Source organism: Lonchura striata, chromosome 11 (genome assembly GCF_050655825.1).
Source record: "Lonchura striata isolate lonStrDom1 chromosome 11, ASM5065582v1, whole genome shotgun sequence".
NCBI lineage: Eukaryota > Metazoa > Chordata > Aves > Passeriformes > Estrildidae > Lonchura > Lonchura striata.
The window spans coordinates 25,750,038-25,767,057 of NC_140713.1; the positions used below are offsets into that span (position 1 = coordinate 25,750,038).

The 17,020-nt window shown below is 50.0% G+C and overlaps 2 long non-coding RNA genes across 3 annotated transcripts; both read left to right on the forward strand.

Annotated features, from left to right (window-relative positions):
* The first annotated feature begins 6,194 nt into the window (after positions 1-6,194).
* LOC146766461 (uncharacterized) lies at positions 6,195-11,200 on the forward strand. 2 transcript variants are annotated; one of them, XR_014958041.1, is made up of 6 exons: positions 6,195-7,109; positions 7,188-7,229; positions 7,317-8,330; positions 8,409-8,450; positions 8,557-9,956; positions 10,041-11,200. It is a non-coding gene; the product is annotated as an uncharacterized LOC146766461 (long non-coding RNA). The 2 variants fall into 2 exon arrangements; XR_014958040.1 differs by having other exon boundaries at positions 8,557-11,199.
* A 237-nt stretch (positions 11,201-11,437) lies between these two features.
* LOC146766462 (uncharacterized) lies at positions 11,438-16,765 on the forward strand. The gene is made up of 4 exons (XR_014958039.1): positions 11,438-12,435; positions 12,520-12,600; positions 12,681-13,348; positions 16,462-16,765. It is a non-coding gene; the product is annotated as an uncharacterized LOC146766462 (long non-coding RNA).
* The last annotated feature ends 255 nt before the right edge of the window (positions 16,766-17,020 follow it).

The following is a 17,020-nucleotide window of genomic DNA, read 5'->3' on the forward strand; positions in this document are numbered from 1 at the left end:
CTTTGCTCTAATTCCAGCCCTTTTCCCTCGAAGGAAAACTCACTAGCCCAGGTTCCTGATGTCAGTTTGTAGGTCTCCCTTGGGACTCTCAGGGCAGCGCAAGTTTGAGGTGGGGACAGCTTTGTTCTGGGATGCATCCTTCGATGTTGTGATTTTTTGCATTCAGGTGCCCACCCAGGGCCGGGGGCCCCTGGGCACATTTCCCAGACTTTTCCCTGGAAAGAAAACTCACCACTCCAGGTTCCTGATGTCAGTTTGTAGGGCTCCCTTGGCACTGTACTGGCAGCACAAGTTAGAGGTGGGGACAGCTTTGTTCTCGGATGCATCCTTTGACGTTTGGAGTTTTTGGAGTGAGGTGCCAGCTCAGGGCCTGGGGCACCTGGGCATATTTCCCAGCCTTTTCCCTGGAAAGAAAACTCACCAGTCGAGGTTCCTGATGTCAGTTTGTAGGGCTCCCTTGGGACTCTCAGGGCAGCGCAAGTTTGAGGTGGGGGCAGATGAAGTCTCGGAGATATCCTTTGATGTTCTTATGCGTTGCAGTCAGGCGCCTGCCCAAGGCCATGGGGACCTTTGTTCTAATTCCAGTCTTTTCCCTGGGAAAGGAAACATAGCAGTCCAGGTTCCTGATGTCAGTTTCTAGGGATCCCTTGGGTCTATCAGGTCAACACAAGTTTGAGGTAGGGACAGCTTTGTTCTGGGATGCATCCTTCAATGTTTGGAGTTTTTGGAGTGAGGCGCCTGCTCAGGGCCAGGGGCCCCTGGCATATTTTCCAGTCTTTTCCCTGAAAAGAAAACTCACCAGTCCACGATCCTGATGTCAGTTTGTAGGGCTCGCTTGGGACTCTCAGGGCAGCACAAGTTACATGTTGGGGCAGATGAAGTCTCGGAGATGTCCTTTGATGTTCTTATGTGTTGCAGTCAGGCGCCTGCCCAAGGCCAGGGGGACCTTTGTTCTAATTCCAGCCTTTTTCCATGAAAAGGAAACTCACCAGTCCAGGTTCCTGATGTCAGTTTGTAGGTCTCCCTTGGCAAGGTATGGGTAGCACAAGTTTGAGGTGGGGACAACTTCGTTCTGGGAGATATTCTTTGATGTTCCTATTTGTTGCAGTCAGACTCCACCCCGGGGTCAGGGGACCTGAGCGCAAATTCCAGCCTTTTCCCTGGGAAAGGAAACATAGCAGTCCAGGTTCCTGATGTCAGTTTCTAGGGAACCATTGGGACTGTCAGGGCAGCGCAAGTTTGAGGTGGGGACAGCTTTGTTCTGGGATGCATCCTTCGATATTTGGAGTTTTTGGAGTGAGGCGCCAGCTCAGGGCCAGGGGCCCCTGGGCACATTTCCCAGCCTTTTCCCTGGAAAGGAAACTCACCAGTCCAGGTTCCGGATGTCAGTTTGTAGGGCTCCCTTGGGACTCTCAGGGCAGCACAAGTTTCATGTTGGGGCAGATGAAGTCTCGGAGATATCCTTTGATGTTCTTATGAGTTGCAGTCAGGTGCCTGCCCAAGGCCAGGGGGACCTTTGTTCTAATTCCAGCCTTTTTCCCTGAAAAGGAAACTCACCAGTGCAGGTTCCTGATGTCAGTTTGTAGGGCTCCCTTGGGACTCTCAGGGCAGCGCAAGTTTGAGGTGGGGACAGCTGTGTTTTGGGATGCAGCCTTCGATGTTTTGATTTTTTGCATTCAGGTGCCCACCCAGGGCCGGGGGCCCCTGGGCTCATGTCCCAGCCTTTTCCCTGGAAAGAAAACTCACCAGTCCAGGTTCCTGATGTCAGTTTGTAGGTCTCCCTTGGGACTCTCAGGGCAGCGCAAGTTTGAGGGGGGGAAAAGAAGTCTCGGAGATATCCTTTGATGTTCTTATGTGTTGCAGTCAGGTGCCTGCCCAAGGGCAGGGGGACCTTTGCTCTAATTCCAGTCCTTTTCCCTGAAAAGGAAACTCACCAGTGCAGGTTCCTGATGTCAGTTTGTAGGGCTCACTTGGGACTCTCAGGGCAGCGCAAGTTTGAGGTGGGGACAGCTTTGTTCTGGGATGCATCCTTCGATATTTGTAGTTTTTGCATTCAGGTTCTAGCTCAGGGCCAGGGGCCACTGGGCACATTTCCCAGACTTTTCCCTGGAAAGAAAACTCACCAGTCCAGGTTCCTGATGTCAGTTTGTAGGTCTCCCTTGGGACAGTCAGGGCAGCGCAAGTTTGAGGTGGGGACAGCTTTGTTCAGGGATGGATCCTTCGATGTTTGGAGTTTTTGGAGTGAGGCGCCAGCTCAGGGCTAGGGGCACCTGGGCACATTTCCCAGCCTTTTCCCTGGAAAGAAAACTCACCAGTCCAGGTTCCTGATGTCAGTTTGTAGGTCTCCCTTGGCACTGTACTGGCAGCACAAATTTGAGGTGGGGACAGCTTTGTTCTGGGAGATATTCTTTGATGTTCCTATTTGTTGCAGTCAGCCTTCCACCCGGGGTCAGGGGGTCCTGTGCCCTAATTCCAGCCTTTTTGCCTGGGAAAGAAAACTCACCAGTCCAAGTTCCTGATGTCAATTTGTAGGGCTCCCTTGGGACTCTCAAGGCAGCGCAAGTTTCAGATGGGGACAGCTTTGTTCTGGGATGCATCCTTCGATGTTTGGAGTTTTTGGAGTGAGGTGTCAGTACAGGGACTGGGGCACCTGGGCATATTTTCCAGCCTTTTCCCGGGAAAGAAAACTCACCAGTCCAGGTTCCTGATGTCAGTTTCTAGGGCTCCCTTGGGACTCTCAGGGCAGCGCAAGTTTGAGGTGGGGACAGCTTTGTCCTGGGATGCATCCTTCAGTGTTTCGATGTTTTGAAGTCAGGTGCCAGCTCAGGGGCAGGGACCTCTGGGCACATACTCTGGCCCTTTACCCTGGGAAAGAATACTCAAAGTCCAGTTTCTTGATGTCGGTTTGTAGTGCTCCCATGGGACTATCAGGGCAGTGCAAGTCTGAGATGGGGACAACTTTGTTCTGGGATGCATCCTTCTATGATTGGAGTTTTTGTAGTTCTGTGCCAGCTCATGCCCAGGGATCCCTGAGCACATACTCCGGCCCTTTTCCCTGGAAAGAAAACTCACCAGTCCAGGTTCCTAATGTCAGTTTGCAGGGCTCCCTTGGGACTGTCAGGGCAGCGCAAGTTTGAGGTTGGAGGAGATGGTGTCTGGGTGATATCCTTCCATATTCGTATTTGTTGCAGTCAGGCACCTGCCCAAGGCCAGGGGGTCCAGTGCTGTAATTCCAGCTCTTTTTCCTGGGAAAGAAAGCTCACCAGTTCCGGTTCTTGATGTCAGTTTGTAGTGCTCCCATGGGACTGTCAGGGCAGTGCAAGTTTGAGGTGGGGACAGCTGTGTTCTGGGATACATCCTTTGATGATTGGAGTTTTTGAAGTCAGGTTCCTGCTCAGGGCCAGGAGCCCCTGGGCCCATACTCCTGCCCTTTTCCCTTGGAAAGAAAACTCACCAGTCCAGGTTCCTGATGTCAGTTTTTAGGGCTCCATTGGGAACATCAGGGCAGTAGAAGTTTGAGGTGGGGGCAGATGGGGTCTGGGAGATATTCTTCGATGGTCATATTTGTTGCAGTCAGCTGCCCACCCAGGGCCAGGGGGTCCTGAGTGCCAATTCCAGACTTTTAGCCTGGGAAAGAAAACTCACCAGTCCAGCTTCCTGATGTCAGTTTGCGAGTTGTGCTTGGGATGTTTAAGATAACCCCTGATTAACATCAGGGCAGCTTGGGTCCACAACACATCCTTCTGCATTCAGATTTTCAGTGGGCGGCCCTTCTTTCATGGCCCCTGGGTCTTGGACTCTGTCACTGGCCCTATTCTCTGTGAAACATGGCTCACCCTCTACACTTCCTGGTTTCAATTTTAAGGAGGTGCTTGTCTCTTCCGGGGCAGGCAGAATTCTTGGTGGGAGCAGTTTTGCTCCAGGATAAATCCTGTGCCATTCAGAACAAAATGATGTAGAATGTCACTTGCAGCCACAGACCTCGTGATCCAACCTCTGCCCTTTTTCCCTATAAAACCAACCTCACCCTCTCTGTGTGTTGATGTCTCTTCACTGGAGGTGTGCTGCTCTCTAAGGGCAGCGAGAATTCCTGGTGTTGGCAGCTGTGGTCTGTGAGAAATCATTCACTGTTTGCAATTTTGGTAGCACCATTCCTGTTTGGCCAGGGGAAAGATTGTTAATTATCTTGGCAATGAAAATCTGGCACCCCATTGTTTAAGGGTCTGGCAAAGGGCTGTGTAGGGGAGGGAACACCCCACAGGACCTTTCTTCACCTTATCCCCCACTCTTAGGTGTAGCAGCTCCCCATGCGAGCAGCTGCTTTTAGTGCAGCTACCTGTGCACACCTGCACAGGGAGCTGCTAATCCAGAGGGGCTAACAGGGGTATCCCAAGCGTCCCTCCAGGAGCTACAGTCGGAACATCCAGCTGGGACCGGGGAGCAGCCGGACCCACCCGGGCACGGAGCATCCCTTTGAGAAAATGCAGAGGGCAGAGCCCTCTTGCCAAGGGGCAGCACCTGAGCAGGCCGGGCAGCATGTGGGGTTCCATAGGAGAGCTTTCAACTTTCCCCTTTTATTGTGTCAGTCCCTCCCTAGAACCCCAAGACCTTCCACAGCACTCCCAGAAAAAAGAGGGGTTATGGAGAGACAAGGGGTTTAAAGTATGGGAAAAAACTTCCTTTTCCATTATTTCTTGCTTTCAAATAATGAGGAAATGCACTTCCCCTGCAATTTTAATGGTCTCATTTGAAAGAGTCCCTGCCTTTTCTATGCTGTTAGGGGTGGTAATTGACAGGGAATCCCCATATTCCATTATTTTCCAGTTTAAATAGAGGGGGAAAACCTTGACAATGTTGTTTATGGGTTTGAATTAAGAGTAACCCTTTTTGTTGTCCTAAGGCTTAAATTGAGGGGGAAGCCCAGCTATCTCTCTTTCTTAAGGGTTTGGATTGAGGGGAAAATCCCTCTGTCTTCATAACTGGAGAGATTTAAATTGAGGAAAGCCTCTCTTTTCCCAGTATTCGAGGGGATTAAGTTAAAGGGCGGAAGCCATTTATTTGCCATGGTATCAGTGGAGGCAACTTCCCCATTTCTTCATTTTAAGGGATTAATTTGAAGGAGGCTCTTCTAAGATGCTTTTTCAGCATTTAAAACTACTTTTCAGGGCACTTCTTTCTGTGCCCTAGGACTAAGTACCTCAGAGAAAGGCAAGCCTAGCACGTACTTAACCTTTATGCTGCCCAGGAGCCTATTGTTTTTCTTATTGTTATTTATAATGTAGTTAGTCCTAATTAGCAGCCCCAAGGAGACTTAAACTGTTCATATAATTAGTGTTTTTCTCCACCCTTAGTCTCAGGTTGAGTACTACTTAGTAGTCACTGAGGAATAATTATATAAGTTAACAGCAAATTACCCAACTTATCTAGATATGCTGCCTAAAAACAAAGTTTTATTTCTTACCAGATTTTTTGCCCTTTTGCTCCAAGCAGTTGTAGAAAAAAGAAAGAGCTGTCATTTCCCTGAAGAGTTTTCTTCTATATCCAGCCCTTTCTTCTCCTTGAATTCAAGCCAGAGGAGCCAAATAGCCACAGCTCCTCTGATGGCTTTTATACACTGTGGGGTTTGCCCCCTCCCTTTTCCCAGGTGCCACGGGAACGAGAGGCGGGCCCAATCAGGGGTATATTAACCCCAGCCTTTCCCAAGGGGCTTCATTCCCTCAGTGGGATCAGCTGGGGTAAGAGCTCTCCTCTCATTCAGATGAAGAGGCTCCTTTAGCTTAGCTTGTTCTCTGCAGCTGCTTTTGGGCTTCTAATGCAACAGAGACTTTGAAGATACTGCAAAGAAAACAACGTTGAACACAGGGAGTATTTAAATTCACAGTTTGGGGTTGAGTATTCAGGGCTGGTAAGGTGCTTTTGTAATTTCTGATTTTTTTCTTCTTTTTTTAGGAGGAGGGCAACTTCCAGTAATTGCAGTTTGTGTCGAGCGCAACATTTTTCCAGCAGATTCATCACGACGCAGACGGCGGCTTCAGGTGAGTTGAGGATTGTGACTAGGAGAGGGAGATTAAGCAGGGTACCGAGTTAGGAGTTATCCCGGTGGGGGTTTGCAGGCAGTAGGGTGAGAAACGGTGCGTATCTGCAAGGCTTTTCACAAGCATAGCAGAGGCATCCACGTGTCATACAGCACACAAGCTCCTCCACCGAACTCACACAAATGCCATGTAGCTTTGCCTCTCTAACCCCCGTGCCACTCATCATAACAGCCATACCTTAGACTGAGGATGAGGCCGGAGACTTGAACACCCAGGCACACTCAGGAGAGGATAAGTAACTGACTTGCTGAGATTCGGCCCACATAGCACTAAACACAACCATTGATTTTCCCATTCTTTATTTTAGAAGACTAAGAGGCTAACAGGCTATCTCCTCTGAGCCAGACTCATTTCAGGTCCAACGTGGATTCACATCACCAGTCATCCAAAAGATAAGTTAGGGCCAGGGCCTGGAGATGGGAGCAGCGTCTTCCTTCTGCACCCGATGGGGATTTTCATCCCCTGATACGTGCAAGATAAGTGCAGGGCTACAACCCACAGAGGGAATGGAAGAGAGGTGCCGGGTGGGACTCCCCAGGAGGGGTTTTTGAGACAATTTTGGAGATGGGGCTGCCCAAGAAGCGTCTCCTAAGGCCACCTAAAGGGAAAGCGTCTGTTTTGATCTCAGTGCTGAGCTGCTCAGGGCAGAGCAGCGATGGCGTGTGTCCTGTCACTCGTCTCTGGTGCACCCTATTATCTTTGCATCTCTCAGTCCTTTTTTATCCTCCAAAGCTCTCTCTCCCTGTCCTGTGTCACGGGTGTCTGCACATATTTTTCCTGGAGCTGCTCTGCCCTGCTGCATAGCCTGTATTAGCACAAGTCCTGGGGACTTGAAATTTGTAATGCCGGGTGTAGTTGGGCTCTAGATTGTATCAGGAGTTTGCCATAACATGTTTGGTGATGCTAAGTTGTCCTGCAGCCGTTTGACACTAGTCCTAACTTCCTTTCAGATGCAGACAATTCAAATCTGTGGCAGAGGGCCCCAGTCCTGGGGGAGGGTGTTTCCATGAGCAGGTCAGTCATTGTTTGCATTTGTAGGGGAAGCCTAAATGGTGACTGTATTACAGCAGTGTTCTTTGCCTTTATTTTCAGGAGGTCCAGGCAGATAGCAGCAGTCAAGGCCAAGTGTGCCAGGTGAGCAGTGGACCAAAGCAGTTGTTTTTGCTCAGCTTTTACTTTTTGATTCAACTGTAAGCATCCATTCTTGTTTGTGTGCTTTAGGGAATCCACTCAGAGTATGCCAAGCCCCTGTCCCCAACAGCTGATGGCCTGGATTTCTTGTGCTTGTGAGCCTTCAGGAAGTATTGCTGGACTCTGAGATGAAGCCTTGAAATTTTGTATTTCACGATGGCAGCCAGGTAGCCTTTGGCAATGGCTGAGGAGTTGCGGTGAGTCGCCGAGGTAGGGAGGGGGAGCCAAGGTCCTCTTAGGTTTCAGCAATGCCGAATCACTTTGTCTCTTCTTAACCCAGGCAGATCCTGCGATGACGGTGGCAGCCTCCGAGCCTGGCAAAAGTGAGCGGCCTGAGCATTCTTAGGAGAACGGTGAGTAGCGGGATTGCTGGGTTTTGTCCATTGTGCAGCTAAGATCATGCAGTGATGTTTGGTGTTCTCGATTGTAGCTGAGCACGGGACCACAGCCCGGTGACCATAGGACATTCCCTGCAGGCGAGGCAGCCTCCATTGGATTCTCATCCCCAGATGCCTGAGAGATAAGTATAGGGCTAAGGTCCACAGAGGGGATTAAAGTAGGGTGCTGGGAGGGCCTTTAGGATCAGCTTTGGGGGCAGGGATGTGCAAGAAGCGTCCCCTTAGGCCAGCTAAAGGAAAAGTGTCTGTTTTGACCACAGTGCTGAGGTGCTCAGGGCAGAACAGTTCCGGTGTGTGTCCTGTCAATTGTCTCTGGTGCACTGTGTGTTCTTTGGGTCTCTCGGTCCTTTCTTCTCCTCAAAAGCTTTCTGTCCCTGTCCTGTGTCACGGGTGTCTGCATGTGTTTGTCCCGCAGCTGCTCTGCCCTGCTGCGTAGCCTGTAATAGCAAAAGTCCTAGGGACTTGAAATTTTTAATGCAGGATGTAGTTGGGCTCTAGATTTTATGGGGAGATAGACATAACATGTTTGGTGATGCTATGTTGTCCTGCAGCCATTTGACACTAGTCCTAACTTCCTTTCAGATGCTGACAACTGAAATCAGTGGCAGAGAGCCCCAGTCCTGGGTGTGGTTTTTCCTATGTGCAGGTCAGTCCTGGTTTGCATTTGCAGGGGCAGCCTCAATGGTGACCGTGTTACAGCAGTGTTCTTTGCCTTTACTTTCAGGAGGTCCAGGCAGACAGCAGCAGTCAAGGCCAAGTGTGCCAGGTGAGCAGTGGACCAAAGCAGTTGTTTTTGCTCAGCTTTTACTTCTTGCTCAGCTTTTAGTTTTTGATCCAACTGTAAGCATCCATTCTTGTTTGTGTGCTTTAAGGAATCGACTCAGAGTATGCCAAGCCTTTTTGACCGACAGCCGATGGCCTGGATTCCCTGTGCTTGTGAGCCTTCTGGAAGTATTGCTGAACTCTGAGATGAAGCCTTGAAATTTTGTATTTCACGATGGCTGCCAGGTAGCCCTTGGCACTGGCTGAGGAGTTGCGGTGAGTCGCCGAGGTAGGGAGGGGGAGCCAAGGTCCTCTTAGGTTTCAGCAATGCCGAGTCACTTTGTCTCTTCTTAACCCAGGCAGACCCTGCGATGACGGTGGCAGACTCCGAGCCTGGCCAAAGTGAGCGGCTGGAGCATTCTTAGGAGAACGGTGAGTAGCGGGATTGCTGGGTTTTGTCCATTGTGCAGCTAAAGATCTTGCAGTGATGTTTGGTGTTCTCGATTGTAGCTGAGCACGGGACCACAGCCCGGTGACCATAGGACATTCCCTGCAGGCGAGGCAGCCTCCATTCACATGCGACATGGATCGTCATCCCCAGATGCCCAAGAGATAAGTATAGGGCTCAGACCCATAGAGGGATGAAAGAGGGTGTGCTGGGAGGATCTTTTGAATCAGCTTTGGGAGCGGGGATGTGCGAGAAGCGTCCCCTTAGGCCAGCTAAAGGAAAAGTGTCTGTTTTGACCACAGTGCTGAGGTGCTCAGGGCAGAGCAGTTCCGGTGTGTGTCCTGTCACTTGCCTCTGGTGCACTCTGTGATCTTTGGGTCTCTCAGTCCTTTCTTCTCCACAAAAGCTCTCTCTCCCTGTCCTGTGTCACGGGTGTCTGCACGTATTTTTCCCGGAGCTGATCTGCCCTGCTGCATAGCCTGTAATAGCGCAAGTCCTGGGGACTTGAAATTTGTAATGCTGGGTGCAGTTGGGCTCTAGATTGTATTAGGATATTGACATAACATGTTTGGTTCTGCTAAGTTGTCTTGCAGCCATTTGACACTAGTGCTAACTTCCTTTCAGATGCAGACAGTCCAAATCAGTGGCAGAGGGCCCCAGTCTTGTGTGGAGATTTTCCCATGAGCAGGTCAGTCATTGTCTGCATTTGCAGGGGCAGCTTAAATGGTGACTGTGTTACAGCTGTGTTCTTTGCCTTTATTTTTAGGAAGTCCAGGCAGATAGCAGCAGTCAATGCCAAGTGTGCCAGGTGAGCAGTGGACCAAAGCAGTTGTTCTTGCTAAGCTTTCCGTTTTTGGTGTGACTCTAAGCATCCATTCTTGTTTGTGGGCTTTAGGGAATCGACTCGGAGTATGCATAACTCTGTCACCAACCAGCTGATGGATCAGGTTTCATGCACTTTGGATCTCTCTGGAAGCATTACAGGACCCTGTGACGGAGCCTTCCAATCCTGCATTTCAAGGTCCCATCTGAGCAGCCCTGAGGAATGGCTGCGGAGTTGCGGTGAGTCCGGGAGGTAGGGAGGGGGGTGTGAGAGTACAGTCATGTTTCAGCAATGTCATGTCGCCTTGTCTCCACTTAACCTAGGCGTACCCTGCAATGACGGCGTCGGAATCCAAGCACGTCTGAAGCGTGCAGGCCAAGAACCCGGGCATTCTGAGGAGAACGGTGAGTAGCAGAATTACAAGTTTTTGGCCGATGTGCTGTTCAGACCGTGCACTGATGTTTAGTTTTCTTTGTCTTGGCAGACCCAGAGGTGACAGCTGGAACTTAGCAGACAGGCAGATGGCCACCTTCTACACTCAAGAGGGATTTGCATCCGCAGCTGCGTACAAGATAAGTGGAGGGTTATGACCCACAGAGGGGATGAAAGAGGGGTGCTGGGTTGGGACTTTCTAGAAGGGGTTTTTGTGTCAGTTTTGGAGACACGGATGTGCAAGAAGCATCTCCTTAGGCCATCTAAAGGGAAAGTGTCTGTTTTGACCACAGTGCTGAGGTGCTCAGGGCAGAGCAGTTCCGGTGTGTGTCCTGTCACTTGCCTCTGGTGCACTCTGTGTTCTTTTGATCTCTCAGTCCTTTCTTCTCTTCAAAAGCTCTCTCTCCCTGTCCTGTGTCACGGGTGTCTGCACATATTTTTCTTGGAGCTGATCTGCCCTGCTGCATAGCCTGTAATAGCGCAAGTCCTGGGGACTTGAAATTTGTAATGCTGGGTGCAGTTGGGCTCTAGATTGTATTAGGATATTGACATAACATGTTTGGTTCTGCTAAGTTGTCTTGCAGCCGTTTGACTTTAGTCCTAACTTCCTTTCAGATGCAGACAATTCAAATCTGTGGAAGAGGGCCTCAGTCCTGGGGGAGGGTGTTTCCATGAGCAGGTCAGTCATTGTTTGCATTTGCAGGGGATGCTTAAATGGTGACTGTATTACAGCGGTGCTCTTTACCTTTATTTTTAGGAGGTCCAGGCAGACAGCAGCAGTCAAGGCCAAGTGTGCCAGGTGAGCAGTGGACCAAAGCAGTTGTTCTTGCTCAGCTTTTACTTTTTGATTCAACTGTAAGCATCCATTCTTGTTTGTGTGCTTTAGGGAATCCACTCAGAGTATGCCAAGCCTTTGTGACCGACAGCCGATGGCCTGGATTTCCTGTGCTTGTGAGCCCTCTGGAAGTATTTCAGGACTCTGAGATGAAGCCTTGAAATTTTGTATTTCACGATGGCATCCAGGAAGCCATTGGCAATGGCTGAGGAGTTGCGGTGAGTCGCCGAGGTAGGGAGGGGGAGCCAAGGTCCTCTTAGGTTTCAGCAATGCTGAGTCACTATGTCTCTTCTTAACCCAGGCAGACCCTGCGATGACGGTGGTAGCCTCCGAGCCTGGCCAAAGTGCACAGCCCGAGCATTCTTAGGAGAACGGTGAGTAGCAGGATTGCTGGGTTTTGTCCATTGTGCAGCTAAGATCATGCAGTGATGTTTGGTGTTCTCGATTGTAGCTGAGCACGGGACCACAGCCCGGTGACCATAGGACATTCCCTGCAGGCGAGGCAGCCTCCATTCACATGCGACATGGATCGTCATCCCCAGATGCCCAAGAGATAAGTATAGGGCTCAGACCCATAGAGGGATGAAAGAGGGTGTGCTGGGAGGATCTTTTGAATCAGCTTTGGGAGCGGGGATGTGCGAGAAGCGTCCCCTTAGGCCAGCTAAAGGAAAAGTGTCTGTTTTGACCACAGTGCTGAGGTGCTCAGGGCAGAGCAGTTCCGGTGTGTGTCCTGTCACTTGCCTCTGGTGCACTCTGTGATCTTTGGGTCTCTCAGTCCTTTCTTCTCCACAAAAGCTCTCTCTCCCTGTCCTGTGTCACGGGTGTCTGCACGTATTTTTCCCGGAGCTGATCTGCCCTGCTGCATAGCCTGTAATAGCGCAAGTCCTGGGGACTTGAAATTTGTAATGCTGGGTGCAGTTGGGCTCTAGATTGTATTAGGATATTGACATAACATGTTTGGTTCTGCTAAGTTGTCTTGCAGCCATTTGACACTAGTGCTAACTTCCTTTCAGATGCAGACAGTCCAAATCAGTGGCAGAGGGCCCCAGTCTTGTGTGGAGATTTTCCCATGAGCAGGTCAGTCATTGTCTGCATTTGCAGGGGCAGCTTAAATGGTGACCGTGTTACAGCTGTGTTCTTTGCCTTTATTTTTAGGAGGTCCAGGCAGATAGCAGCAGTCAATGCCAAGTGTGCCAGGTGAGCAGTGGACCAAAGCAGTTGTTCTTGCTAAGCTTTCCGTTTTTGGTGTGACTCTAAGCATCCATTCTTGTTTGTGGGCTTTAGGGAATCGACTCGGAGTATGCATAACTCTGTTACCAACCAGCTGATGGATCAGGTTTCATGCACTTTGGATCTCTCTGGAAGCATTACAGGACCCTGTGACGGAGCCTTCCAATCCTGCATTTCAAGGTCCCATCTGAGCAGCCCTGAGGAATGGCTGCGGAGTTGCGGTGAGTCTGGGAGGTAGGGAGGGGGGTGTGAGAGTACAGTCATGTTTCAGCAATGTCATGTCGCCTTGTCTCCACTTAACCTAGGCGTACCCTGCAATGACGGCGTCGGAATCCAAGCACGTCTGAAGCGTGCAGGCCAAGAACCCGGGCATTCTGAGGAGAACGGTGAGTAGCAGAATTACAAGTTTTTGGCCGATGTGCTGTTCAGACCGTGCACTGATGTTTAGTTTTCTTTGTCTTGGCAGACCCAGAGGTGACAGCTGGAACTTAGCAGACAGGCAGATGGCCACCTTCTACACTCAAGAGGGATTTGCATCCGCAGCTGCGTACAAGATAAGTGGAGGGTTATGACCCACAGAGGGGATGAAAGAGGGGTGCTGGGTTGGGACTTTCTAGAAGGGGTTTTTGTGTCAATTTTGGAGACAGGGATGTGCAAGAAGCATCTCCTTAGGCCACCTAAAGGGAAAGTGTCTGTTTTGACCACAGTGCTGAGGTGCTCAGGGCAGAGCAGTTCCGGTGTGTGTCCTGTCACTTGCCTCTGGTGCACTCTGTGTTCTTTTGATCTCTCAGTCCTTTCTTCTCTTCAAAAGCTCTCTGTCCCTGTCTTGTGTCACGGGTGTCTGCACATATTTTTCCCGGAGCTACTCTGCCCTGCTGCATAGCCTGTAATAGCACAAGTCCTGGGGACTTGAAATTGGTAATGCCGGGTGTAGTTGGGCTGTAGATTGTATCAGGAGTTTGCCATAACATGTTTGTAATTTGAGCAAAGGACCACAGCCCAGTACTCTCATGTTTCAGCAATGCCATGTTGTCTTGTCTCCACTTAACCTAGGTGTACCCTGCGATGATGGCATCAGAGTCCAAGCACGCTTGAAGTGTGCAGGCCAGGAACCCAGGCATTCTGAGGAGGATGGTGAGTAACAGATTTACCAGGTTTTAGCCGATGTGCTGCTAAGACCGTGCACTGATGTTTAGTTTTCTCTCTCTCGGCAGACCAAGAGGTGACAGCTGGAACTTAGCAGACCGGCCCATGGCCGTCTTCTGGACCCAACAGGCATTTGCTGCATGCAAGATAAGTTGAGGGTTATGACCCACAGAGGGGATGGAAGTGGGTGCTGAGTTAGGACTTCCTAGAAGGGGTTTTTGCATCAGTTTTGGATAAGAGGATGTCCAAGAAGTGTCTCCTTCAGCCACCTAAAGGGAAAGTGTCTGTTTTGACCACAATGCTGAGGTGCTCAGGGCAGAGCAGTTCCTGTGTGTGTCCTGTCACTTGTCTCTGGTGCACCCTATTATCTTTGCATCTCTCAGTCCTTTTTTCTCCTCAAAAGCTCTCCCTGTCCTGTGTCACGGGTGTCTGCACGTATTTTTCCTGGAGCTGCTCTGCCCTGTTGCATAGCCTGTAATAGCACAAGTCCTGGGGACTTGAAATTTGTAATGCAGGGTGTAGTTGGGCTCTAGATTGTATGGGGATATTCATATAACTTTTTGCTGCAGCTAAATTTTCCTGCAGCTGTTTGACACTAGTCTTAAGTTCCTTTCAGATGCTGACAGTTCAAATCTGCGGCAGAGGGCCCCAGTCCTGGGGGAGGGTGTTGCCATGAGCGGGTCAGTCATTGTTTGCATTTGCAGGGGAAGCCTAAATGGTGAATGTGTTACCACAGTGTTCTTTGCCTTTATTTTTAGGAGGTCCAGGCAGACGGCAGCAGTCAAGGCCAAGTGTGCCAGGTGAGCAGTGGACAGAAGGAGTTGTTCTGAATCAGGTCTCAATTTCTGGTGCAATTCTAAGCATCCATTCTTGGTTCCTTTGTTTTATTTTAGGCAGTCGTCTTGCAAGATGTCTTCGGTCCGGATGTCGAAGGCCAGGTGGGTTCAAGTGTAAGGTCTGGGTGTGCGTATTTTTCAGGTCAGGGGGATGTTGTTTTCACAGTTTCTCAGTGTGGGTTTTTTTTGCTTTGTGTTTTTGCAGGTGCTGTCGCTGCCCGAGCTGTGTGAAGGAACAGAGGCGAGCGGGTGAGTTGGCATTTAGGCACGGTGACTCACAGGTGACCGTTATGCAGCAGCATGTTTAAGCGTGTACCTTTTTGTTTTCCAGGTATCCTCCAGGCAGCCGGTGGAGTCAAACTGAGATTTCAGGTGAGCCGGGGCAGCGGTGTGTCAGAGTTTCGGGGATTTCTCTTTTTGTGTGCACTAGTTGAATTTTCCGTTTTGTCTTAGGTACCCTGAGGAGGAGCGTAGCTGAAGTTTGGAAACGGGAGCACCGAAGCTGATGCACAGAACGTCTCGCCGTCCACATCCAACTGACATGGGATTCCATCCGGTCATCTTGCAAAAGCTAAGTGCTGGGGCCAGTAGGTGGGAGCTGGGGGGGAAAACCTTTACTAGCACAGGAGGCTATTTGATGTTAGCTCAGAGAAGAGGCCCATAGTGGGACGGGCCCCTCGGGAGCAAAGGGAGAGGGTTTCTCCTCAGCCCCCCCAGAGTCGTCGCCGGGCAGGGCAGTTCCGATCCCTATCCGCGTTCTCGTGACGTTCGCATCGGCGGCCTTCTTCGACTCTCGACGTCGTCGTGGATCTCTTCACCATAGGAGCACGCCTTCACGTCCGCAGCTATAGCCACGGTCACCCTGTAGTCATTTCTTCCTTCTCTAGGCCTACTGAGCTTCTTAGGCTTCCTCTTAAGTGCTTTGGCACTAACATCTTGAAAGGAGTTACACATCATCATCAAGTGCTATTGCCCTAGGGCTCTCTTTCCTTTGGCATCATCAGCCCATGGCTCATCTTGGCTTAGGAATCTTGGGTCCATAAGATGAAATTGCCAGGCAGTTTCCACTTGTGTCCGTGTCCCGTTGTCTGTGTCCGTGTCCCGTTGTCTGTGTCCGTGTCCCGTTGTCTGTGTCATAGGTCTTTGTTACATCTCCATGCTTTGGCAGCATCATTTTTTTGCCGTATCGGCCATATTTTGCTCACATACCTTTCCGGATATCAATTATTCCGGCATCTTTACATATTTACTTTTTTGGGACCGAAAGATGTACACGAGATGTTCTCATTCATCTTCATTCTCAGTTTTGGTAGCCTTTCTCTTGGACTTCCGTACAGAGCTTATTAGCCCCTCATCACCTGACCACAGTAGTTCTGTAGCATCTGCCTTCTCAAAGGATATAGGGCTTAAAAATTAGTCTTCTGGAGAATTGTATCAAGTCCTCACTTATCTCTTATCTCCGTCAGCTTATGTCGCGCCTACCTACATCGGCTTATATCGTACACGCGCATGTTACACCTACCTAGGTTGGCTTATGTTGTTTGCGCTTATACTGTATGTACCTAACGTTGGCTTGTGTTGTTTGCGCTTATACTGTATGTACCTAACGTTGGCTTATGTTGTTTGCGCTTATACTGTATGTACCTACCTTGGCTTATGTTGTTTGCGCTTATACTGTATGTACCTAACGTTGGCTTATGTTGTTTGCGCTTATACTGTATGTACCTACCTTGGCTTATGTTGTTTGCGCTTATACTGTATGTACCTAACGTTGGCTTATGTTGTTTGCGCTTATACTGTATGTACCTACCTTGGCTTATGTTGTTTGCGCTTATACTGTATGTACCTAACGTTGGCTTGTGTTGTTTGCGCTTATACTGTATGTACCTACCTTGGCTTATGTTGTTTGCGCTTATACTGTATGTACCTAACGTTGGCTTGTGTTGTTTGCGCTTATACTGTATGTACCTACCTTGGCTTATGTTGTTTGCGCTTATACTGTATGTACCTAACGTTGGCTTATGTTGTTTGCGCTTATACTGTATGTACCTAAGGTTGGCTTATGTTGTATGCACCTCTGTTGTGCCAATTAGGATCGGAGCTGCCTTGCCCGGCCACGTAGTTACGCTTAGGTAGAGCAGTTATAAAACTTTGCCATTCATCTGTCCTCTACGGGGTTTCGGGTACAACAGCGATGGGCCCAGAGTCTGTGTAGCTCCTAGCTCTCAGATAGTCAGTCATTGACCGCCTCCCCTTGTCTCATAGGTCGCCGGGTGCCTACAGGATTTCCTGGAATCTACCATTCGACATCGAGGAGCTGCGGTCAGAAGATGCGTTTAAAGCATATTCTTCAGCGTATTCTTTCACGTAAGGGTGGCAGCCAGCCTGTCAGCAGAAGAACGTGTGAGAGTGCGATTGTCTGTGTCTGTCTGTAAGGGTTTGTGTGTACTTGTGTCTGCAGCTGTGTGTCTGCAGCAGTTATAACCTTGTGTGTATTGCCTTTCAGGTTTTTCCACTCATTTTTAAATTTAGAATAAAAAATCCCCAGCCGGGGGGTTTTTTTTTTTTTTCCCCCCGGCTGGGTTTTTTTTTCCTCGGTCCCGGCCGGTCAGCGAGGCGACGTTCATCGCCAAAGTTGGGGCGCCTACCGCCCCGGGACCGAGGTTTTCGTCAGGCAGGAGGAATTTTTGGGAGTCTCCCGGGAGCCACGTTCCCGAGGAGCGTCACCACCGAGCGTCGGTGGCCAGGGCTTAGCGGAGCGGTTGAGATGAGAGCGAGGGTGGGTTTGCGTGTAAGCCGAAGGAGTGCTGTGTGTGTGAAGCAG